The 26,243-nt window shown below is 42.8% G+C and overlaps 1 pseudogene; it reads right to left on the reverse strand.

The window, feature by feature from the left end:
- Positions 1–261: 261 nt before the first annotated feature.
- LOC147737385 (uncharacterized) lies at positions 262–12,452 on the reverse strand (annotated as a pseudogene).
- Positions 12,453–26,243: the final 13,791 nt, after the last annotated feature.

A 26,243-nucleotide genomic window follows, 5' to 3' on the forward strand; every position in this document is an offset into this window, starting at 1 on the left:
CACTCCACTGAGTAACCTGCTGCTACAGCGGGCGCAGCCGCAAAACCTCTTTATTGTGTCCTTCCTGACACAGAGACACCCTGTTGTATTAAGAATCTAACATTTTGTCCAGCAACTGAGATTGTGCCAGCGACAGACTCCTCTCCTTACTCCACCCAGATTTAACAGTGGTGGCAGATGCATCACTTCTGGGTTGAGAAGGCCATACAGGAGAGGTGCAGATTAGAAGACCCTCGTCACAGGAAGAAGCCTGACTCCACATCAATCTGTTGGGAGTTGCAAACATTTCGCTTTGTGCTCATGGCATTCCTGCACACCATCAGAGGAGGACTGGTGCAGCTTCTCCCGGACAACATAGCCAATTACGAGGATCTCATCAGGACGGATCAGACTCAAACTAGTTTGAAAGCAAGCAGAAGATTCAATGGCTTCTGGTGTTTGGCCAAGCGAATGGGGCGCTGGAACTGCTTCGTTGAATTTGACATCATCCTGGGATGCTGGCCTGTGATACAGAAAATCCCGTACTGACGAGTATTGAATACTGTGTGAGCAGTATACGTGAGAGATGGCAAGCTAATGTACTGATGAGACCATGATAATTAACTGATTAACTAGAATGGTTGAAACATCGACTATACAGGGACTGTTTCACATGAACTATGTCTTCTAAGAATCAGCTATGCTTAACTTGTATTGTAAAAAGTAATGTTCAGCCCTGTTTCTGTGTATATGTGGATCAGATTGATCTATCATATCACTTTCACCTTGAACACCACACCTGCATCACTCACAAATGTATATATACACTACCTGCTGAGAATACAATTTGAGTTATTAGAAAGGAAAAGGCCTCGTCAACTCATGATACAAATGGTGAATTAACATCTGCCTAGGGCCTGCATATGTGATACTGGCCAGTGAGATAATGAAACCCTCGGACCCCAGGGCTTATTCTCATGGGTACTGCTTATATGCGGCTCCGATCGTCACTTCTGGAGCAGAATGATGTTGACACTGAACTGCACAAAGTCATCTACGAAGGTGCAGCAATACTGCTCTCAACTTTCAGGATTCAGTCTGGCTCCTGGGGAATATTCACCAGGTGAGGAATCTGCAGGTAAAGGAGTATCCACCAGAAAGAGGGTTATCAAACGTAATTTGTTTGTTACGTTTTACTGCTGTTGTATCTTATGATGAAAATTCTATCTATACTACTATAATAAAGGAGAAAGTTTCAGGCTTTGAGGCGGGTAAACTCCGGAACAACTGCGCCAATCTACACACCCGATACACCGTAGAAATCGTCAGGGTGTGTAGATGGTTATAGGCTATATAAAGTTTAAAAATAAACCTTATTTAAAAAATAATATTTAAAAAAAAGTAGTCCCCCCCAAAGTAGCACCGGCCGCGACGCGCGTGCTCACGTCGAGGAGCGGTGTCAGAGCGGCGTCAGAGAAGCTCCGGCCATGGCGCGAGGGAGGAGCGGTCACGTGAAGAGCAGCACGAAGAGGCGGACATGGTACGGGGGAGGAGCGGCGGCGGACAAGCGGTGAGGAGCAGAGCAGCGAGGAGCTGTGAATTCAGGAGCGCCGGAAAAGGTAAGCAGGCGGGTGTCGGGCCAGGCGGGGAACGGCCAAAAGGCAATGTCGGGGCAGGCGGGGGTCGGGGAAGGCGGGGGGACGGGAATTGACTCAGGCCACACGAGGGTCGGGGCAGGCGGAGGACGGGCCTGGCGGGGGCACGGGCTGCTGGGCAATGTCGGGGCAGGCGGGGGTAGGGGGAAGCCTGAAAGCTCCCGGACAAGGTCGGGACGGGCTGCTAGTATTTAATAATGTTAACAAGTGTACAAAACATATGTTAACAAACAATGGTGAGTGGAAACCTTTGGGGTTGAAAACATTTAATACATTCATATTGTGAATTGTGTGGCAATTTGTTGATTTTTTTCAAGCACTAACATTTCTGAGTCAAGTAGAGACCTTGAGAGTATTGTAACTTTCCGATACATAAATTACAGATTTTGTGGCAATAGTTGATTCTTTCAAACCCTGATATTTCTCCAGAGGTTGCATGTGGGCAGCATAAGTTATCTTGCAAGATTTTTTTGATTAAGCCTATTGCAACTACAATTTTCGCTCTTTATGTAAAGTGAGGTTGCATTCGTGTTATGTACCCTTATAGGACCCTAATGTAATTTTCCCAATTCATGCCCTTATATAGGTATAAATCACCATATCCTTATATAGGCATAGAAATCATAACCATATTAAGACATAGCCTGTGCAGTCCAAATACGGCATGGCTACTTCCACTAGTTCCGAATATCCACAACGATTTCTTTGAAAACTCAGCTTCAGCAGTTAGGGACTTCCCCTTGCTTGAATATTGATTTGTCCAAGAACTCATGGAGGTTTCAAAGAACTGAGACTCTTTGATGATGTTATTATGTCCAACCTTACGTCAAACTCAGCACCTTCAAGGTATAAATATGCCCACACTTGCCTTAGCAAACACACAGTGGTTTGGAGCAGTTAGACTATCTACTTGCCCGACGCAGCTCGCTACAGCAAGTGCCGAAGGAAGCTGACCCTCCAGCAGACGCACTGAGAGAGACGCTGTCTTTTCTCAAGCCGAGAAATCCAGATCCAGTGTTTTCAAGCTCTCCTTACGGGGTGTTGGGAAATCAAGTCCCGGGACAGAGAGATACCAGACCTCCTTCATTCTAAAACAAGGTACGGAGCTGATTAGACCGTAAGAGAAATCTTGGATAGATTCTTGGCAAAGAATACTAAACCTATGATACACCACACTTTCCTCGTACTTAACTTAGATTAGGTACATCGGGGTAGGCGTATTTTAGAAGCACCAGTTGAGTACTTTCAGTATTTATTTATTTATGTATGTATTTTTGGGCTTAGAAACCATACCATGCTTTTACAGTATTATTTTATAACTCTTCTTACTGTACGCATTGTACTTTGCAACCAGTATTACGATTGCAGCAGTTAATTTCTTCTGCATGAGAAAGAAGACTGTTCAATAAATAATTTTATTGAAAACGCCCGTTTCTCTATTTCTCTGCACCTCTGGTGAAACTAAGCATGCACGATTGACTAAGTGAAATATCTATCTATTGTTTCTGCGACTCTGGAGATACATTTCTTATTCTTGGAAAACAAAGTTGTTATGTTTATGCGGTTGTCAGAAACTAATACATTCTTGATTATTCGAGAAAGTTTCTAGTGACCTCTGAGCTAGCTGGCACTCACTATTAAGTTTAATATATTCGATAGAGACCTAGTCGACCTAAGTCCTATGTCACATCTATAGGATATATTATTCCAATACGCAGAGCCTAATAGGAATATAGGAACTACACTACATTAGAAGATGTTCTGCAACTCAGGATCCGGGTTCCTATTCACCGGGTGTGGATGCATTTTTAGTGAGACTGACTTTCTGACTGAAACTTTTCTGGCATTCAGAGCATGTATAAGACTTTAGTCAGGAGTAAATTCTCTCACGTGAAATGAGACTGTATTCGAGACTAAACCTTATGTAACATTCAGAACATCCATCAGGCTTTTTCCCTGTGTGAATTTGTTCATGTGAAGTGAGAAGAAATTTGTAACCACAAGTTTACTTGCATTTTGAGGACTTATAAGGATTATCTCCAGTGTGGATTCTCTCATGTTACATAAGAATGGCTTTCAGATAGAAGCTTTTCTGGCATTCGGAGCAATGAAAACGTTTTTCGCCACTGTGGAGTCTCTGATAAAGAATGAGATACCTTTTCTGAATGAATCTTTTCTGGCAGTCCCCAGTGTGGAGTCTCTCATGGTTAGAAAGGTATTTCTGTCATTCACTTTTCCCTGTGTCTGTTTGCTCATGTAGAGTGAGATTGTATTTAAAATTGAAGCTTTTCTGGCATTCAGAGCACTGATGATAATTTCGGATCGTGTGTGTTATGCTTATGGTGCTTGTAACAATTTCAACTCTCAATCTTGTCTGTCTTTCAGAGCAATGATAAGGTTTTTCCCCAGTGTAGAGTCTCACATGTTCAGTAAGAGATTTATGGCTGAAACATTTTTGGCATTAAGAGCACTGATAAGGTTTCTCCCCAGTGTGGGTTCTTGTATGTTTAGCGAGACCGCTTTGGTCATTGAAATATTTCTGGCATTCAGACCACTCATATGGTTTTTCCCCAGTGTTGGATCTTGTATGCTGAGTGAGACTGATTTTGTCATTGAAACATTTATGGCATTCAGAGCACTGATAAGGTTTTTTTCCCCAGTGTGGGGTCCTGTAGGCTGAGTGAGACTTCTTTGGACACGGAAACATTTCTGGCATTCAGAGCACTGATAGGGCTTTTTAACCAGTGTGGGTTATTGTATGTTGAGTGAAACTTTTTTTTCCATTGAAAAATTTCTGGCATTCAGAGCATTGATAAGGTTTTTTCCGAGCGTGGGTTCTTGTGTGCTGACCGAGACTGCTTTGGGGACTGAAATATTTTTGGCATTCAGAGCACTGATAAGGTTTTTCACCAGTGTGGGTTCTTATATGCTGAATAAGAGTGCCTTTTTCACTGAACATTTTTGGCATTCAGAGCACTGTTAAGGTTTCCCCCCGGTATGGATTCTTGTATGTTTAGTAAGTCTGGGTTTTTCCCCAGTGTTCACATGTTCAGTAAGAGATCTATGGCTGAAATGTTTTTGGCATTAAGAGCACTGATAAGGTTTCTCCCCAGTGTGGGTTCTTGTATGTTTAGTGAGACCGCTTTGGTCATTGAAATATTTCTGGCATTCAGACCACTCATATGGTTTTTTCCCAGTGTTGGATCTTTGAGGCTGAGTGAGACTTCTTTGGACACTGAAACATTTCTGGCATTCAGAGCACTGAGAGGGCTTTTTAGCCAGTGTGGGTTATTGTATGTTGAGCGAAACGTTTTTTTTCCACTGAAACATTTCTAGCCTTTAGAGCACTGAAAAGGTTTTTCCCTAGTGTGGGTACTTGTATGCTGAGTGAGGCCAATTTGGTCACGGAAAACCCTCTGGCATTCAGAGCAATGATAAGTTTTTTCCCCAGTGTGGGTTCTTGAATGCAGGGGGAGACTTCTTTTTTCACTAACACATTTCTGGCATTCAGAGCATTTATTTATGGATTTTGAGGGTTCACCCATGTATTCCTAAAACTAACAGTGTTCTATTCAAGAAGATGGATGTAGTTCATCAGTTTCTTATGTAGTTCATTCATTAATTCACCTAAATACCTTGTTTGTTCCGAAATACAACTTGATTCATGTAGGTCCAATAATGAGTGAAAGTGAACATTAACTCAAAGACAAGAACAGTTTTTGTTCAAAGCACATCTTGATCTCATATTTCAAGATGCTCTCATATATTATATTAAAGGAAAAGAAGGCAAGGTGAAATAGAAGAATGGCGGAGGATCACATGATTTTGTCAAGTGGGGTAGCTAGTAATGAACTCAAGTTGTCTCGTTTGACATTGTGCTAATCAGCCACTAAATGGGTATCTATTTCTCTCTTATTTTACATCAAACATTTCTTTGTCTTTAATTCTTAGTGACCGAGGTGTGACTCTAGGTGGCAGGCAGAAGACATACAAAAGCTTGGCTTGTTTTGTGCTCAAGGACACAAAAAACCTTATGCTGAGCCAGAGCCACGCATACAATTCAAGCCTTCTGTGGCTTGTCCACCTCTATCACATTTAGGCAATTCAATGGACAAAAACATAAAAAGCACATGGTTTGACCATGATCAAGCAATGTGGTGAAGTAGGAGTCCTAACTCCACAGCACAAGTCTCCTTGTTTCTCAGTCAATAATAATCTCACTACATCATATTTCAGTGAGTGCACTCTGAGACGTGTAAAATTAATTGGACTGTTGGGTTACAGTCCTGTTTTTCCATCATACACTTACTTAAAGTGTTTAGTTTTTTTTTTTAGTTTTTTTATGGCTCTTTTATCGCGCATGACTCACCCAGGGGCATCTCAGCGCTCACCAGAGAGGGGGGAAATCCAGAGATTAGAAAGTTCAGAACAACCAGGTTTTTAGTTGCTTCCTGAAGATCAGGTAGGTTGGGGATTTTCGCAGTGACACTGGAAGCGAGTTCCAGTACTTTGGTGCTATAAATGAAAAAGCTCTGCCGCCTGTGCGAGTGCGCCGGATTCGAGGTATATTCAGGAGAGCAAGGGTATTTGATCTTCGGTTGCACTCGCTTGTGTGCTTGACAAGTTTGTCCCTAAAATATGCTGGGCCTTCCCCTCTTAGGGCCTTAAAAGACAGACAACAGATCTTGAACATGGCGCGCTTTTGGTTTGGCAACCAGTGCAGTTGTTTGATCAATGGAAGGGAGGGGGTTCCGGGGGGGGGGCAGTTCAAGACCATTCTGGCCGCGGTGTTCTGTATTACTTGCAGCTTAGATAGAGTAGAAGTTCCTACCTCTGCTAGTAAGGCATTGCCATAATCCAGCCTACTTCCTATCATTGCCTGCACTACTGTTCTGCGGTGCTCCAGGGGAAGATAGGGGATAGTTCTGCGTAGTTGGCGTAGATTATAATAGCATGAGCCTGCAATGTTTTTCACATTTTCTTTCATGTCTAGTTTGGCATCCAATTGGATTCCCAGGTTTTTTACTGAGGTAGAGGGTGTTGGTGCTAGTCCCAGTTGGGGGGGGGAGGGGCACCAATCTGCTGTCCACAGGCCTGCAGAATTCCCCAACAGCATTAACTCAGTTTTCTCCGGGTTAAGTTGGAGACATTGCTCCCTCATCCAATTTGCTATCGCCAGCATACCACCCGTAAAACGTTGTTTCTCTTCAGTGATGTTTTTACCGATTGGGAATAGTAGCTGCGTGTCGTCGGCGTAAGAGACAATCTCAAAGCCGAACGACTGGATCACCTTGGCCAGGGGAGCTAAATAGACATTAAATAGGGTGGGGCTGAGACACAAGCCCTGTGGTACCCCCTTATCCTGTAGGAACTTTTGTTTGGAAACATAGGGGCCAAGCATGATGGTTTGCCATCTATCCTGTAGGAAGTTTCTCAGCCACTCTAGGGCAGAGCCTCCGATACCACACTCACTTAGTCTCTCTGCTAGCCTCCGATGAGATATCGTATCGAAGGCCGCAGAGAGATCTAAAAGGATCAAGATAGAAGAGCCCCCAGCATCAGGGTGCGTCTTAGTGAGTCGGTGATTGCCAGCGTAGCTGTTTCAGTACTGAAACCCCGTCGAAACCCTGATTGAGATGGGTCGAGTATGTTATTTGTTTCCAGATATTGACTGAGTTGAGTATTTATATTTGCTTCCAATAATTTCCCTAATAAGGGTAGCAAAGATATCGGCCTGTAATTACACAGTTCCAGAGGATCTGCAGATGGCTTTTTCAGGATTGGCCGTACGACAGCTTCTTTCCAAGTCTCCGGGATGAGACCAGTCTCAATTGAGGCATTGAAAATGCATTGAAATATTGGGGCACAAAGTGGGGAGATCAGGGCCATCGTACCAGCTGGACATAGATCCTGAGGGGACCCAGATTTGGCAGCTGATAATAGTTTACTTGTCTCTACCAGTGAGACCTGATTGAATTGATTGAGCATGGCACAATTTGTTAAGAGGGGGTTTCCGAATTATTGTTTAGTTGGATGTTGTTTATGTCTACAGCTGGGAAATTTGCGTAGATTTTAGCGATTTTTTCCTGAAAAAAGTCGGCGATGGAGTCACATAATTCCTGGGATTCTAATGGCAATTGCTTGCATGCATGTTTGATTTAAGTTATTCCAAATACTGTTAAAAAAAGAAGAGATAGATCTTGAGAAAACAATTTGTCACAAGGTGAGGCTGGGAATTATGAAAAACAACTCTCCTGGTTTAATATATTCCATCTTATTTGTTTCATGCCTTATCACATCTGGTGGAATGAACAGACTTCTCTTTTGGAAAAACCTGGTATGATAAGGTTTTAAATAGGATTATCAACTTTCCATTATTGTTAATGCATTTTCTTAGTACATAGAGTGTTTCCCTACATCACAATATTATAAGCAGTGTGCTGTGCTTAAACTACAATGATGGGGTAAGAATTTAGGGCCCAGATGTATGTGCCTAGAATCTTGCGATTCGGGGAGGAGCTACGCTAGCAACCAAGATGGCAGCTTAGGCTCCCGGTCCACCGACCTCCGTATCCTGCCAGATGATCCTGTCGATAATCCTGAGTTAACGCCCGACCTCTGTGTGGATGAACCGATGCTCACTCCGATGGTGCAATTCTGAAAACTTAATTTGCTTGGGTGACGGAGCTGCGTCGAGTTGAAGTTTGCGGCCTACTCCAGCAGGAGAGCCGAGGCCTCGAGTTTTTGATCTGGCCGTGTCGTAGTTGAACAACATCGGCCGTGAGATCCGTTCAGGGTCCGGTCTACCGCAGTGGAGGTTTTTTCTTTGCCCGATCTTGACGGCGCTCATCTTGCCTGATCAACACCGAGGGAGGAGTGACGTGGCACAACAGTGTCCGTGGGTGGAGGTCCCTGGTCCGCGGACCCGGTGGAGTCCGGCCGGGGTTCGGTGGGTCAGGGTCTTTGCTCACAGAAGCGAGATACATATGGTTGTCGCAGAAACCGATCAGTCGCCCTCCGACGCTGTCCGCTCCGCTCCTGCCTGTCCCCCCCCGGGGAAACCGGGCTCCCCGGGGGAAGTGAACGTGATCGTGTTGAGCGTTGGAGAAATGGACCGGATGGAGCGTGAGCCGTCGCTGAAGACGGTATTGGCAGCCATCGGGGCACTCCATTCACATGTGGATGCCTTGATTAACAAAATAATGACGGGCTTATTGGAGATGGAGGGCGTGGAACCGGACCCTGTTACAACTCAGGTATTGTCGCAAGCTATGATTTCAATGACAAATATCTTGATTCTGAATGAGGACCCTGTGCGACAAGCTGAGCTGCATCCCTAAGATGGTCTCCTGGAAAATCCTGAACCCAGCGTTTTGAACAAATTGACATATCTACCATTATCACTGACTTTGGGAGAATCGATTTGCGTACCCCTCCCGGAGAATCCTGTGGGTGATTATTCTTGGACTTCTGTCCCATCCTTTCCCTCCTCAGTGGCTGTACGATCTTGGAGGAAAATACGTTGGAACTATCCGTCCATGAATGAGTGTTCCTGTGCTGCTGAAGTCCTTGAGAACTTGCTGACTTTGAATTGTTTTGTACTGCATTTACTCAGACTCTTTTTTTCACTTTGCTTCTCCTATCGAAGTAATGGTCCCACCGGGAGGGGTTCACATAATGGTTCGGAAAGGCCAGGGCTGAGAGTGATTGACTGTACTTGGTATTACGGCCCTACTGGATGTAAAAGTAGTGGCTGTTGGTCCCACCGGAGGTTGGGCGGTGCATTACGGCTCCCCCTAATTTATTCTTTGTGATTTTAGATATTATTGAATTTTCATCTTAGGGGGTGCTAGTCTCTGGCGGGGAGGAAGGGGACCGGGAGCTCATATGGAAATGCCCTCCCCCACTTTTTCTCTTTTCCACTTTTGGAACCTAGTTAGTTGGGGCGACAGGCACACTGCTACTGGGGGTTAGGCGATAGCCGTTTGCAGGGGTGCAGGGTGGGGGGATGGGTTTATTGTTTTCTTTCTGTTATCGCTCATATGGTTTTTCTTTTTTTCAATTTCTTTTTAGTTTTTCCTTTACTATCAATATTGTTGAAATATCCTGATTTTGTTCCTTAAATTCTAGTGTCTGGTTGCCATGATTCTCCTGCTGTTTTGATTTTAAGGGTGGGAGGGTCTTGAGAGTCCGCATTTAAACGTTTATCGATCGTACTGTTGCAAATCTTATTCTGTACTCAATAGCGCGGGCCTCTCAGGGATTCTTCTGTTGCTCCACGTTTATCCTGCTATCGTACCAGTTCACCCTATTATCAATGTATGTATGTATGGCACCGGATATGTCTATTCCTTTTTCCATGTTTAAAATAATAAAAAGATTTATAAAAAAAAATAGAATCTTGCGATTCTAAAATAGCGATTTTTACCGAATCACTATTTTGGAATCGCATATTATATTGCGATTCTTATTATTACCTAATAGTGATTCGGTAAATAACAAATATCGATTAGGTAGTATGACTCCATTCATTCCAATGTGCCTACAGGCCCATAGGAATGAATGGTATTGCATTTTCTAACTTGCAATTACCAAATTGGTAACTGCAAATTAGCGAATGAAAATCCAAGGGTGCCCGGTGGTCTAATGCCCCCCTGAAGCAATGTAAATAGTGCACATCTAAAGGGGACACATGCCTTACGGGCATGTGTGCACAACATTGCACTTTGACAAAATGCATTTATTTCGTATTGTTCAACATTCGCACATGGTTCCATCAACTAGAAGTTGATGGTAATTAGCGTTTCCTAAATGCACAGTTCGCATTTAGGAAAGGCTTCTTACATGCGCAATAGGGATTCGCAAATTGCGATTCCCGGTTTGCATTCGCAATTTGGGTAATCACAAAAAATAATGATTACCTAAATTGTGAATGCCTAGGCATTTAATTCATAGGAAAAGTGCTTTTTCTGTTCGCAAACTGGCTGATTCTGCAAATCGGCCTGTTTGTGAGTACAAAAAGGCTTGATACATCTGGCCCCTATATCTTTAACCACATGCCATTCACAGTTCAGCTGTACAGATGCCCGTTTAAATTGGTAGCTCAACATGCGAAGTGCCACCTGAAAGTGTCCATGTGATAACAAATGATTATGTATTGAGCTTACCTTAAACCTTGTACAGTCAAATTAAAAGTAGCATAATCTCAAGAGTGTGAATTTTGCGACTACAAATAATGCTTTTCGAGGATTTCTAACTCACAAAAAGGTGCCAGTAATTTGTTGCACACATGCAATTAGGAGGGTGACCAAAGGAGCACCGCCTGCTTAACTGCGAAGACACATCAAAGGTATTTGGCCACAATGGCGATTGCAAACTATTGATCATATCCGGATACAAGATTTGAGGTGGTGACTGTTCAGTAAATCTCTTTATGTGGGCAGTTTACTCTTTGGGAACCATGCTTGATGGCCTTAGGGAAAGGAGAGGACAGACAGTTGGTTCGGTTGGCCAATGCAAAGTTCTGTGATGTCTTCCAAAATTGATAACTTTTTTTCTGTCTTTTTAATGAATATGGGGTGCCTCTAAAATAAAAAATATATTAATTTGGCAAAGTGAATACAGAGAAGCTGTAGTACTGTCGCTAGTAAGCCACCTTCTCTGTATTTTCAGCAAATCTTAGATAGTCACAAAACGCAACCTACCTACCCACCATTTAGCAGGTGGTTTTGCAACCTCCTGAAATATGAGCTCTTTGTATATAGTTCTCATTGAAAATTGCTAACCTGTATGCAATCCAGTCAGTATGCAAATTCCACATGCTGGTTTGCAAATGATTATTAATACATCAGACCCCTATTGGCTGCTGTTTCAATATTAATGTATGCTTATTTGTTTTATAAAGGGTATCTATCATGCCACTAGTCACTAAGGCACTAAAATATAACATAAACCAATTTGTAAGGCTGCTATTCAATTTCCAAATTAAATACAAGGAGAGGGCCAGGTCTAAAGTCACCCCCTGAACCTCATTAGATTAGATTAATTGTAAGTGGATCTGGGAGCATATTCCAGTTGTGGGCAGCTATGACTGAGAAGGCCCTATTACCAATTGTCTAGCATGCAAATTTAAGGATTACATGTTTTAGGCAAAAAGCTCTCCTCAAAGTATGGGTAGGGTAAGACAACTTGAAAAGAGGCCTGACAGGGGAATTTTAGTGAACCAATTTATGTACCAAGTACAATGATTTAAACAAAATTCTCTCCTTCAATGGCAGCCAGCGCAATCTGGACAAAACTGGGGAAATGGGAAAACTACATTGAATACCAGTTGCTAGCCTTGCAGCAGGAGTTTGGACGCGATGCAGTTTGTTGATAAGTAGCACTGGTAATCCAATGTAAATGAAAGTACAATAATCCAGATGTGAAGATATGAAGGCATTTAAGACTGTAATTTTTTCGAATGGTGTAATTAGATAGCATGCTCGCTGAAGGGAGTGTAGTTGAAAGAGACATTGTGGATAGACAATCTGCCCAGACATGGTATTAGTCTTGTACTGAAGGATCTTATCTTCTGATATAGGCACTGATGACTGCATACTGTTTTAACCGCTTGAACAAGTATGTGCTCGTCTTTTCATAATTTTGAGATGTGTACTTTAAAATGACCTTCCATCAAACTTAATTTCCCTACTTGTCTGTGGTCATTGCTAAGAATTTCTTGGAGTTACTATGGAGACCACTTCCACTGGACACGGGGCCACCGCCAGTGCTGGGAACAACTTGTTCTGTTAAGTGGGATCTCTCCCGTGGAGTCATCTCTGTTTAAATCTAAATCTTCTATGGAATTTAGAGTTCTGAACGCATAAGAACTCTATGAAACAAAGCCCCAATGGGAATCAAAAGTCTTCAAATAGAGTTGAGCAAAGACAGTTTGAAAACAGCATGGCCAGTTGCAAAGAAAGAAAAATCTGAAACCTTCTCAAGCAAAGTTACATGGAGTTTAAAAACATACAGGAAGGTAGAAGTCCTTTACAGTACGAGGGCACACTTGTTTGGCCCCTCTAGGCAAGTTTGAGTTGTCCTGTGTGGGGTGTGGTGCAGTCACTGGACTGGTATGCAAATATATTTTCTGTTATTTGACATGGTCCAAAGAAGGGAAAAAAGCATTGCAATTGTTGCACAAAAACATTAACGGAAATGGCGATTTCAAAATGCATTAATGTTTGCTCTAAAGAACTTGCAATTAAAGAAAATAACATGAAAATTCTTTGAAACAAAATGCAATGGAAACTGAAAGTCCTCAAATTGAGTTGAGCAAAGACGATGTAAAAACAGCACGTTAAGTTGCAAAAAGAAAACTTGAAATTTTTCCATGTGGAGTTGCACACATGGAGTTAAAATACATTTTTTATTTGGCTTTATTTAGCTCTTTAACATACATGTCCAAATCAAACTCATACTATTTGCTCAACAGAGTTTCACAATTGCATACAGTTGTCTAAAAATATCTAGCAAAACTGTACTATCCTTTGTCCGATAATATGTTTCTTTCTTTTATCACAACGTCACCATACAGAATTCTTTAAATTTGAGCTTACCAAACAATTTTTTAAACAAAGATAAAAGTGTCAGATATCAATATTTTTGAAAAACAAAACAAAAAGCTAAAAGAAATTAAGTTATTTCTTATTGGTGGCAAGTTGTTTATTATATAAACCCCAGTACGTTGAGTTTAGAAAGTGACATTAATCGTTCATTTTTTATTTTAGCTGGCAAATGACTGAAACAGTTATACTACCTGAGGTGCACCTGAGCACACTGTGGCAACTAGACCACAAAATGAATAGCATCAATTCTCTGTCTCAGCTGAGTTATTAACTCAATTAAAAACTCAAATTTGCTTACAATGGATGTAAACAGGTGTTATTGTGTAAATTATGTATTACGGAAACTCATGAGATTTCTGGAAGCATCAGTAAACACAGTGCACACAGTATATGCAAGGTACATAATGTTTAACAAGCAATGTAAAATGAGAACATTAAAAAAGCTGCAAGAACTTTTGCTTGAAATACAAATATTTGCTTGCACAGAGCACAACTGCAGGCCATGTCCATTTACGCTTGAACATGAGAAGTTGACGGAAGTACATTTTTATTTTTATTGCTGGGGTACAACCACTTTTTACAACCTCGTACCGCACTCCAAGAGCTTCCCACAGAGATTACAACAGAGGACACCATGACATTCACACAATATGAGGGCCACCACAACAACCAGCAGCGCACTGATTTGAAAAATGCAAATTTGCTCGTCCCCTCCTGTAGTCAAAAACGTGTATATTAGGAAGACAAGTGAAATGAGCAACTACATTCTTAGTTATTTCTGTATCTCATTTCCCAAAAAAGTGCAGCTTTTGCTTAAAATAATATTTGCCATTGATCGGACGTTAATGATATTTTTAACTCTGCGGTAAAGCCAGAAATGACCATTTTCATTCTGTAAAATATGGGACACAAAACTCTCTCCCCCATGATGTATTATATAAAACTTAACATTTTTGTGATATAGCTTATGTACTAAAATAAAATGTCAAAGATGAACTAATGTAGGGCTTTACATTCATTTATATTGCCCAGTAGCTGGCAGGCCCAAGAGCTGTTTTTAAAATCTAAGCACCGCCAATTTATACAAGTTTTTCACAGCAGCCAGAAAATGAAGGTTAATTGTCAAGTTAAAATACATACAGGACGGCAGACTTCCACTGCAGTTAGATGCACACACGTTTTTTGATCCCCGAAGGCAAGTTTGCATAGTCTGTGGACGCAGAGGGGTAAGGGATGTATGAGGGTGTCACTGGACTATCTAGTAAATATATTCTTACTTCGCATACTCAAAGAAAGAAAGAATGCAATCAGAAAAAAACAACAACATAAAGAAATGTATGACAAAACTTATTTCAAAAAAAGCAACCAGGTCTGCTCTAAATTATGTGCAACTAAAAAAAACGTAATAAGCAACAGAAATGAAATCACAATGGAAACTTTACATTTTTTCAAATGAATGTTGCATGAACGCTTAGAAAGGGAAAAAGGGCAAGATCAACCACCTACAAAGAAAGGGAAACCCAAAACCTTTTGAAGCAAATTAGGACAAGCCAAGCTTAAATACATTAGCATACAAGTCTGTTGATAGTCAGGGAAAAAAACTGAATCAGACCAGGTGACAATGCCCTAGGGGAAAATGAATTTCAAATACATACAAAGTCTGTTGTACGGTAACTCATGAGGTTCTGTGGTTTTCAACTTTGCTCCGTATCTAGCCGCCATTTTGTGATAGTCGCCATTTTGTGTTGTCTTTACTCAGGCTGCACGGCGAACATAGTGTTTTTGCATTTCCAGCTGCTATGCGTCTCCTCTGTTAAAAGGTAACCCTTTGTCCTTGTTTACGAAACCGATGTCAGGGTCTGGCCGAGTTCGTTAATCCATGTCTAGACTGATTGATCCTTGTCTTAGTCGACTGTTTGGGTCCCACCATTCTTTCTTACTTTATCTTATTTGACTGGCCTTCGCTATTCTCTTCGTGTATTCTCTTATTACACAACTATCCTTTGAAACACGTAAATATGTTCTGCCACCTGCAAATTGAATTACATGCGCTAGTATTGATTAACTTGAGGGGAGGGGAGAACACGGGGTCTAAAAGAAGGGCGTATTCAAGATACTTGATAGCTTGTTTTCAAACTCTTCCTATTTGTCAATTTTGTATGTTTTGGGAGTAGGCATTGTAAATATGTATACTATAAAAGATTGTGCGCCACGGAATTAAGTGGCAGTCTCCTGAGAACTTACCGTTGGTGTACTTCTAGGACCACTGTGCTTAGCTGCAGCTAATAAACCTGATTTTCTACACCTAACAGAGTGTCTCGTGTCTCTGTCTGACAAGGCAGGTGAACCCGGAGATTTTAGGCGTGCCCTGCGCCGCTCGGTCCATAAGGCCAAGTTCTCCAATTGGCGTCCCAACGTGTGGGCGGCTTCAGTGGTAGAGGTTCAGCCCAAGGATCGTGAGGAGCTTCGCAAGAAAATTCTGGAGGAATCGCAAACCACGTCAAGCGACCCCTGTATGTCGAAGTGGACCGAAGGTCTTTTTGCAGCGCGGCTACTCCTTTCCGACGGCTGCTGACGACTGCTGCCCTGACTGCCCTGCCTTGGCGCTCTGGTGATGATTGGTATCGCAAGACGTTAGGCGGACACCTGTTGGCGTGCGAAAACATTTAGTTTAGTATTCGTGGGTAGCGCCCACTCTTTTCTCTTGTTTTTGTTATTCGACAAATGCATTAGTCGAAGCCAAGGGGTAAGTACGTTTGTACTGTGACCATTGCTTTTAACCCCCTTGAAGTTTGAGAATAGTCCAGTTCGTTACGAAATCCCTGGGCTTAGTAAGTTTAGGAAATTCTGCTGTTTTGACTGTACTAGGGATTCCCAGCTAGAGGATTCTTGTCCGATTCCTCCGGTTGGAACTTCAACTTATGAGCTCTATTTGAAACATGGTCTTGGTCCCATTATTTTTAAAGCAACATGGATTCGATATACAAAGAAAGATGGTGTTCTGCAGTGGCCACAAAATGGTAGCTTTGAGCCTGATATCTTAGATAACTTAGAATCAATTTTGTTTAAGAGAAAAACCCGGCCGCAATGTTTGACTCTTTCCGCCTATGGCGTAAGGAAGCCAAACAGAAAGAAATTAAACAGGCAAAAAGAGATAAGAAAACCCAAGATATGACGATTTTACAGGCTGCTCAACAGTTTAAGAATAATGAGACTGATCAGATGATTGAAGTCTCAGAAAGACAGCATCGTATGGCAATAGATAGATGTTATCCTGTGTTGACTACTTCCCCACATGCTAAAGATCTGGATGAAGATCCCTTAATGTCGCATTTGTTGAGATTACCCCCACCTTATGTATTAGGTGCTAATGCACCCCCATTGCAACCTATTGTTCAGCTACCTGCTGCTCAGCCGGTTGCTCCGAATCTTCCACAATTGCCTTTTCCAGTAATTCCAGCTCCACCTCCTTTGCCGCCGACTTCTGTACCTCAGTCTCCTTTACCGTCAGTTTCTCTTCTAACTACTAGCCCTTCTCCTGCCGCGCCTAATATATTGTCTCCTGTTTTATTGTCAGATTCTCCTACAGCTCGTAAACGACTAGTCGATACTGTTTCTGGTCTTTTATCACCTTTCTTTGGGTCTCTCAATTTTACTCCTGCTTTGTCCCGAAGACAATCTCGTAGTCAAATTCCAGATTCCGACGAACGAGTTAGGTTAGACTCTCTCGCTCACAATTGGATCATGAGTGGTCCACAGTACAGTGTGCGCGATATCTTGGACACTTTTCTTCAGTGGAATACGACTACGCAGAGATATGCTTTTAATGTTATGTGTAATACGCTTCTTAAAGGATGGGAAGATATGGATTTGGATTCACCTCCTCAGGGTTTGTTTGACATACAGGATAAATTTGATAAAGGACTTATTGTGGGTCCCGATGTTGAGGATGCCGTACAGACACTTGCCAATCTTAGGTCTTCCTTTTTCTCTCAAGCTTCTCTTGAACCTGATCCTGCGGTTCGGCGTAAAATGAAACACTATCCTGTGCGAGAAGTTCCTCCGATATGGAGAGATGCGGTCCCACAGGCCGGTGCTATTCAGGGTGTGCCAGCTCATTTTCAGCGTATATGGGTACATGTCCCTTGGAAAAGATCGGAAGTTTTGGCGCTTAAACACTCTTTACCTGACCCTCGTAAGAATCCTGCTGGGTATTATAAACAGCTGTCCCAGACTGTTGATGCAGGTATCATGAATTTGGCAGATATTGATATGTTGATGGGAAATGTAGTCCCTCAAGCATTATGGGCTCGGATTCGCAGGGAAGATCACGATCAGGCTTTAGGTGGTAATTGGGCTGCTATTACTGCCGCGGATACAGCACAAGTAGGTGGTGCTAAACCTGATGCTTTGATTACAGAATTGTCTGGTAGAATCATCACTTTAATGAAAACGATGATGCCTGCCTTACGCGTTAATTGGGATAAGTTAGCTGCGTGTAAACAGAAGAAAGATGAGAGTGTCTCCGATTTCTTTACCCGTTTCAAGGAGACGTTCATCGACCACAGTGGTCAAGATATGAGTACTGAAGGTGGACAGCGATTATTTGTGGATACATTTGTGTTTAATTTACTTCCAGAATTATCGCATAAATTGAAAGATTCTGAGAGTGCGTGGGCCGTTTCTTCATCCGCCCAGATATTAGCTACTGCTCAGAACTACGAGAATAGGGATAAGGAAGAAAAGGATAGAGCGGAGAAAAAGACTAAAGAACTGAAAACGAAGGTTCTTTTGCAACAAGCTTATCCCCCTCGTTCTGCTCAGCGCCAATCGCAACAGCCTCCACAGTTTCAAAGATTGTTGCAGAAATCTACACCTTTTGTTCCGCGACCTTTGCTGGGTCCTAATCAATGTGCCTATTGTAAAGAGGAAGGTCATTTCAATAGTAGTTGTCCGATTTTATTGCAGCGTAATGGTGGACTCCCAGGGCCACGAGGCCGTGGTGGTTTTCAGTCAGCACCTAGGGATAGAGGGTGAGGTGCGTTGTCTCAGGATCAGCGTTCCTTTCCCCCCTCAAAATACTATGAATTATTTCGATCAGCAAAATTCTCAGTCTGCATAATATTATAACGACGATTATTATACAGAAAGTGAAAATCCTGATTTTGATACTAGCTAGGACAGCCATGGACAAAGCACAGGAGTGGTATCAGTTCCAGTTGATCAGAATGGGCCTTATGTTAACGTTGTTGCATTGGGTGTTTCAGAGCCATTTCTTTTGGATACTGGTGCAATGAGGAGTTCTATTATTCACTCCAAACTTCCTGGGGCACCTTTGTCTGGCTTAACAAATGTTTCTGTAGGATTCTCTGGCGCCCCAGTTCGCAACCCGGTTTCTTGCCCTCTGCCTCTTTCCATTGGTCCTTATGATTTGGAAGCCCCGCTCATTTTAACGACTGGTTGCGGTGAGAATTTGTTGGGTTTGGATTTATTGAAACGTCTACATGCCACATTGTATTGTTCCCCCTCTGGTGTACATCTTACTTTGGGTGCTAAATTGGTTTCTCCTATGTATTTGTCTAAGGATCAACTGCCGTTTGAATTGCGTTCACTTCCTGCTTCACTTTGGGCCACAGGTCCGAATGATGTTGGTTTGCTCAAAATTCCACCTTAGTAGCTTGGGACCATCCATGCCGTTACTGTGAGGCGATCGAGGAAACTTTTGCAGTTTCACAATTTTGGAACGAACAAACGACTGTGGGAGAAGGAAGCGACACGACTTCCCTTACCAGAATTTTAAAGCACCGGAGCGTGAGACGCCGCTAACAGGGGATTCCACACTACCCTTTTCGTGAGATTTGTTGAAGACCTTCGAACCATCCTAAATGAAAATCAAAACCACGGAACCAACAAGACAATTAGGAAACTTAACCTTCAGGAGTAAGAAATAAAAACTCTCTTTAAGAATTTGGAGGATCCGGGCGTGCGCCACCGGTGTAAACTTTAGTCGCCCTGAAGAAACTCCCTGGTAGGGAGTGAAACGCGTTGGCTGATTTTGTTGTAAATTGCACGGTGACTGCTTTTTAAAAGAATGAATAATAATAAATAAAGAACTTTTCTATATACACAGTGACAACGTTTCTGGACTTCTTTCTTGTGCGCCCCCATAGAAAACCAAACAAAATGCCACATTGTATTGTTCCCCCTCTGGTGTACATCTTACTTTGGGTGCTAAATTGGTTTCTCCTATGCATTTGTCTAAGGATCAACTGCCGCATGAATTGCGTTTACTTCCTGCTACACTTAGGGCCACAGGTCCGAATGATGTTGGTTTGCTCAAAATTCCACCTTACGTGATCACTGTCAAGCCTGATGTTAAATTGCCTCGCATTCCTCAATATAAGATTTCTAACGACGGCGAAAGAGCTTTATTGGCTATCGTTCATGATTTAGTCCAGAAGGGTGTGGTTGAAGAAACAAGAGGAAATGTTTGCAATAGTCCTGTTTTGCCCGTTCTTAATCGTACTGATCATTCTAAGCCTCCTGTATACCGTTTTGTGATTGATCTTCGCGAGGTCAACAAAATTGTTGTCCCTCAGTTTCCTGTTGTCCCAGATATTACTGCCTTGCTTACAATGATCCCTGCTTCGGCTGTTTGGTTCCCAGTTATTGATCTCAAAAATGCTTTCTTTAGCATTCCTATTGCTGAGGAGAGTAGAGATCTCTTTGGTTTCTCTCTCGGAGGCCGAAGTTTTCGAATCAAGCGTGCACCTCAAGGTTATTGTGAGAGCCCCTCCATTTATAGTCAGGATTTAAAATCCCAGCCTGACGCTTTCTCTTTGCCTCCTTGTGCTACTTTTATTCAGTATGTAGATGATCTGTTAGTGGCTGCCGATTCAGAGGATATTTGTATAAATGCGACTGTTTCGCTTTTGTACCATTTGTCTGATTTACATCATAAGGTGTCACCTTCTAAATTACAATATTGCCGCCAAAACGTTACCTATTTAGGTCCTCTCTTGCCGAAGGAGGGAAGGCGATTGACCCCAGAACGTATTCATGCAATTGCATGAATGTCTGTACCATCCACACAGAGGGAGGTACGTGCCTTTTTGGGCATTACCTCTTATTGTAGACAGTGGATTCCGAATTTTTCTTTGTTGGCTAAACCCTCGTTGGCACTTACTCTGAAAGACACACCCCAACCTCTTCCCTGGACTGATGAATGTCAGAAGAGTTTTTCAGATTTACGTACTGCTTTGTGTTCTGCTCCTGTGTTGGGTACTCCTGATTATAGTAAGCCTTTCACACTCTACGTTCATGAAAGAGAAGGTTGCTCGTTGTCAGTCTTGACACAGCAATTTGGAGACAAACAAAGGCCATGTGCCTATTTTTCAGCTACATTGGAACCTGTAGCCAAGGCATTGCCTAGTTGTCTCAGAGCAACAGCAGCAGCAGCGATCTCCATTCGCCAATCTGCTGGATTGGTATTGGATCACACTCTTGTTGTTATGGTACCACATTCAGGGGATACTCTCTTGAACAGAACGAAAACGCAACATCTCACGAGTGCTCGCTTGTCTATGTATGAGTTGACGCTTTTGGCTAGTCTCATACATATCAAGCGATGTCATGTTTTAAATCCAGCAACATTGTTACCTATTCCAGAAGAGAAAGATACACAAGAACAGCACGATTGTTTTCTTCGTACAGAGGAGGAAACTAAAGGCAGAATAGATTTGAAGATACACCACTCGTGGACCCGGATGGGATCCTATGGGTGGATGGGTCTTGTTTCAAACTTCCTAATGGTGAGACGACTGCAGCTTATGCTGTTACTACTTTGTATACAGTAGTAGAAACTGCACGCATTACACAGAATTCAGCACAAGCAGCTGAGTTGAGTGCACTGACGAGAGCGTGTGTGTTGGCTAAAGGAAAGAGAGTGACTGTTTACACCGATAGCCAGTGGCTCATAGTTTTGGTCGTTTGTGGAATAAAAGAGGATTCTTTACTTCCCATGTTACCCAAAATACAGCATGGTCAGTTGGTGACTGACCTTCTCGAAGCACTTGCCTTGCCTATTCAAATAGCGATTGTAAAGTGCAGTGCACATAAAAGGATCACTGATGATGTGGGTGGTGGGAATGCTTTTGCAGACGAGGTAGCGAAAGAAACAGCAAAAGATGTCAAGAGTTGTATGTATGTTGCAGGTCCTGCAAGATGGGTCAGAGAAGTAGGTATGTGTGAGGACACAATAGAAAGTGTGAAAATCCAAGAAGAAGCAACAGAGAAGGAATTGAGTAAGTGGAGAGAGAGAGTAGGGGAATGTTGGATGCGACGGGATGTTGGACGGAGTTGTCAGAACACCAACATTGGTTGTTACCAGATGCCTATGTACTACTTGTAGTTACTATGTCTCATGGCCCAGCTCATATCAGTGCGAAAGGGATATGTAAACTTTTGGCTCCAGTATTGCAGAATGAGGGTATCCCCAAATGTGCGGAGAACGTGGTAAAGCACTGCATTGTTTGTTTGATGCATAATCCAGGAAAGGAAACCCCAACTCCGGCAGGTCATTTTGCTCCCCATACGTATCATTTTGAGGTATTACAAATTGATTACATTCATATGGAACGTTCCAACAACCTCGAGTATGTCCTGGTGGTGGTTTGTGCCTTTTCCAGATGGATAGAGGTCTACCCCCTAAAGGATAATACTGCTTTGTCCACTGCCAAAGTCCTTTTGAAGGAATTCTTCCAGAGGTTTTGTTTGCCGCGCACTGTCTGGAGTGACAATGGAAGTGAATTTGTTGGTCAAATTATGCAGGTGTGTGCGGGTCTTGGTATTAGGCAGAAATTCCATGCGGCAAACCATCCTCAGTCAGCGGGTTTGGTAGAGTTTTATAATGGCACTCTCAAGCTCAAATTAGCAAAGATTCAGACCAGCACGGGCCTCGCTTGGCCCGATGCCTTACCTTTGGCACTTCTCTCTACAAGAACAACTGTACATTCTCGTTTAGGACTTAGCCCTTATGAGGTCGTCTTTGGGCGTCCAGCCAATGTCTGGGGAGTCCCTCGACCTAAAAAGTATTCCAATATTCCATACCCATTGTTGATTGAATATTAACATGACCTCACCACTAAATTACGTGTTATTCATCAACAGGTCCAAAACACTTTGCCGGAGGCTTCCTCAGATCCAGGTCATTCCATCCAACCTGGCGACTACGTCTGTTTAAGGAACTTCCAGAGGAAGAAGAATCGGGAACCTCGTTGGGGGCCGCTGCGACAAGTGCTTTTGGTTACGTGTACAGCAGTGAAGGTCGACAGGAAGAAAAACTGGGTCCACGGCGTGCACTGTAAGAGGGTACCTTTGCCTTTACCTTACGACCAGTGGGTCCAAGAAAGCATAGCTTACTGTGAAAGTGAAAAAGTACCCCGGTTTGTACCTTTCAGTAGTGCACGCCTGGACTGGACAAGTTCTGAGAAAGAAGACGACGACATGTTGCAAGAGGCTGTACCATCACATAAGGGACTGAACACAACGAATCCAGAAACTTTGTTTCGAGACCAAACGATACCTGGCAAGACACGGTACAACCTAAGACCTAGGTTGTTAAAGGACAACTGAACTTTTTGTGTTTTCCTTTTTCCTTTTGATTACTCTTGTTGAAAGACATTTCCTTTTCCACTATCCATCAAGTTGCAGGGTCACGGTATGAGTCTTAGGCTGTGACCTGAGTAGTGACCTAGGTCAGCAGGACTTGCAGTGTCATAGGACGGCTAATACCCACAACTTAGTGATCCAGGAAGATTACCGTGAGCAACGCCTTTAGAGAATGGATAATAAAGTGGAAGGGAATGATATCAAGATTGTAAAGAGAAATAAGTAGAAGAAATTATTGTTTAATCGATGTAACGTAGCATTGTGTATTCTAGTATGTTTATGTATTTTATTAGCCTGTGTGGGTTGGGTTGCCCACACTATGCAGCAAACACCTGCTCTAACTTCTGTTTCCTTGTCTTTTCCTACTACTACCTCCCCGCATAAGTTCTATACACTCCCAGATCATGAGCAAATTAGGGGAACAGAATCCTTCAACAATTCATTCATCCAGTTAATACATCAGCATCAACTGGTAGTCAACACTACTGACTGTTGGGTTTGTGGGCTCATGCCCCATAATGCTGAGAAAGGGATGCCATATTTAGTCCTTCCATTTTCCTATGAAGGTTCTGCTTGGGCTTATTTGGCTATGTTTTCCAATGCATACCAGAATCAACTTCGATATCCTCCTGATGGTCCATATAATGGTGGAGAGGATTTTAGTCATAGTCCTTTGATAAAGGGAATAGTGACTATGGCTAAAATTGCCGACATTGGTAAGATTCCCGTAGATGAGAAGCGAGCATATGATGGTTGGAATGTGACTCGTTACGTTACTAGCCTTACTGATAAGTCTAGACAAAGAAGATCTTTGCCAATTTGGACCGTACCTCATAAAGGTAACTTATGTCTGCAGATAAACGGTCAGAATAATAAGAACAAACAGGAAAGGAGTGTTTGTTCCCATAAATACATCTATTCACCCTTGGTTTCTTCACCGCTAGTACCATCTCAAGGTATATATTTTGTTTGTCATGATAGAGCCTATACATGGCTTCCCGCCTATTTTTCAGGAACATGTTACGTGGCTTTCCTCCTTCCTCCGACATATACTGCTCCTTCAAGTCATCACAGAAAGAGATATGGCAGAGGGGTTATTGATTCTGGAGACACAGCTGGACAAGAGGGAGGAGATTTTATTAAAGGGTTTCTTCCCTTTTGGGGCCCAATGGCCAATAGCAGGAACATTAGACAGCTAGTTCGTGTTGTTGAGGCTACGATAAATGTAACTTCCGGAACCTTGAGTAATTTGACAGCCGAACTTCAGGCGCCTTATGACTTTGCAAAACCGAATGGTTTTAGACATTGTCCTTGCAGATAGAGGAGGAGTCTGTAAATTGTTTGGCTCTAGTTGCTGCATTTACATTCCTGATAACGCCCCTACAGTATACCAAGCCATTTCTAAGTTACACGTGATTTCCGAGTCATCAGGACACAGGAGATTGGTCTGTGATGGGTTGGTTTTGGGGACTACTGTCCACATGGGGATGGAAAGTGTTCTGTGGTTTTCGGCTTCGCTCCGTATCTAGCCGCCATTTTGTGATAGTCGCCATTTTGTGTTGCCTTTATTCAGGCTGCATGGCGAACATAGTGTTTTTGCATTTCCAGCTGCTATGCGTCTCCTCTGTTAGAAGGTAACCCTTTGTCCTTGTTTACGAAACCGATGTCAGGGTCTGGCCGAGTTCGTTAATCCATGTCGAGACTGATTGATCCTTGTCTTAGTCGACTGTTTGGGTCCCACCATTCTTTCTTACTTTATCTTATTTGACTGGCCTTCGCTATTCTCTTCGTGTATTCTCTTATTACACAACTATCCTTTGAAACACGCAAATACGTCCTGCCACCTGCAAATTGAATTACATGCACTAGCATTGATTAACTTGAGGGGAGGGGAGAACATGGGGTCTAAAAGAAGGGCGTATTCAAGATACTTGATAGCTTGTTTTCAAACTCTTCCTATTTGTCAATTTTGTATGTTTTGGGAGTAGGCATTGTAAATATGTATACTATAAAAGATTGTGCGCCACAGAATTAAGTGGCAGTCTCCTGAGAACTTACCGTTGGTGTACTTCTAGGACCACTGTGCTTAGCTGCAGCTAATAAACCTGATTTTCTACGCCTAACAGAGAGTCTCGTGTCTCTGGCAAGGCAGGTGAACCCGGAGATTTTAGGCGTGTCCTGCGCCGCTCGGCCCATAAGGCCAAGTTCTCCACTCAACGTGATTAGACAAATGTCAGAGTAGAAGTGTCTAAAGAACTCTGACTTCGTACCAAAATTAACCTCAACAAAAACGGGAAATAAATACTGAAGCAAGCACTATGCAACTCTGGTGGCGCCAAAGAATGGAAAATATGGAACAGGTTGCAACAGGTCCACAAATGCAGGGTTAAAACAGCTCAATGGAGAAGGGAAACCTCGTCAATTCTGGTTCTTGAAAAAGGGTTTTAAAAACACCAAAAAAAGGATACAGTTTAAACAGGAATGCCATGTGTGCATTAGAACTCAAGATGTAAAAAGGATGAAGCATGAATGCAAGGGCTCAAAATCACAATCAACTCCCCCCCGCCTTCAAAAAAACATTATTATTTGGATAGCTTTTGCAAAACTGTTATAAATTGTACTCACTTAAATACCCACAAAATTATATATTTGGAAACACAATAAAATACAGAACTCCAATGCAAATTGGCAAGTTTCTGCTGGGCTACTACTGGAAAGGAGACCCATTTCTATACTTTGAAGAATTGTTTAAGATAGATAGGACAGACATGATACCAACTGTGGGGTGGGGGGAGGCAACCCACATTACTTCCTCCCTTCTCAAGTCGGACTTCAAAAATAGGACTGCAGCCCACAAGGTTCTGATTTTTAACATAAGCACTATCTCCCCAGAAGTGTACAGAAGTGACCGGAGCCTTGCAGCAGCATGTGTGTATTGTAGTTACCAGACAGCCAAGGAGCTCTTCAACCACCAGATTCTACCCTCCAACACTCTACAAAAAGGGGTGTGCGGGAGCCACCAAAGGGCCTCATGCCAGTGACTCAACCTGGCCTTTTGAGGGGTGGTGGGAGCACTGAAACTTTGGGTAGGCCCAACCTTCAGTAAAATATCGCCCCTAAGGGCCAGCCTCGTACCCCATGAGCAGTTGACTCATTAAAAAAATTATTAGCCCCCTGTGCCTGCTGTGTGCTCGTCGGAGGCAGGCCCCTGCATTAATTTACTGGCCCCGAGAGCTGCCCTCTGGGCACAATAGTTTTTTTTACCACCATAGGCCAGGTGGGCCCGATTTTGATTATATTTGCCCCCGCCCCCCTTGATTAGGCCCATGCT

This window comes from Lissotriton vulgaris, chromosome 1_1, assembly GCF_964263255.1.
Source record: "Lissotriton vulgaris chromosome 1_1, aLisVul1.2, whole genome shotgun sequence".
Taxonomy (NCBI): domain Eukaryota; kingdom Metazoa; phylum Chordata; class Amphibia; order Caudata; family Salamandridae; genus Lissotriton; species Lissotriton vulgaris.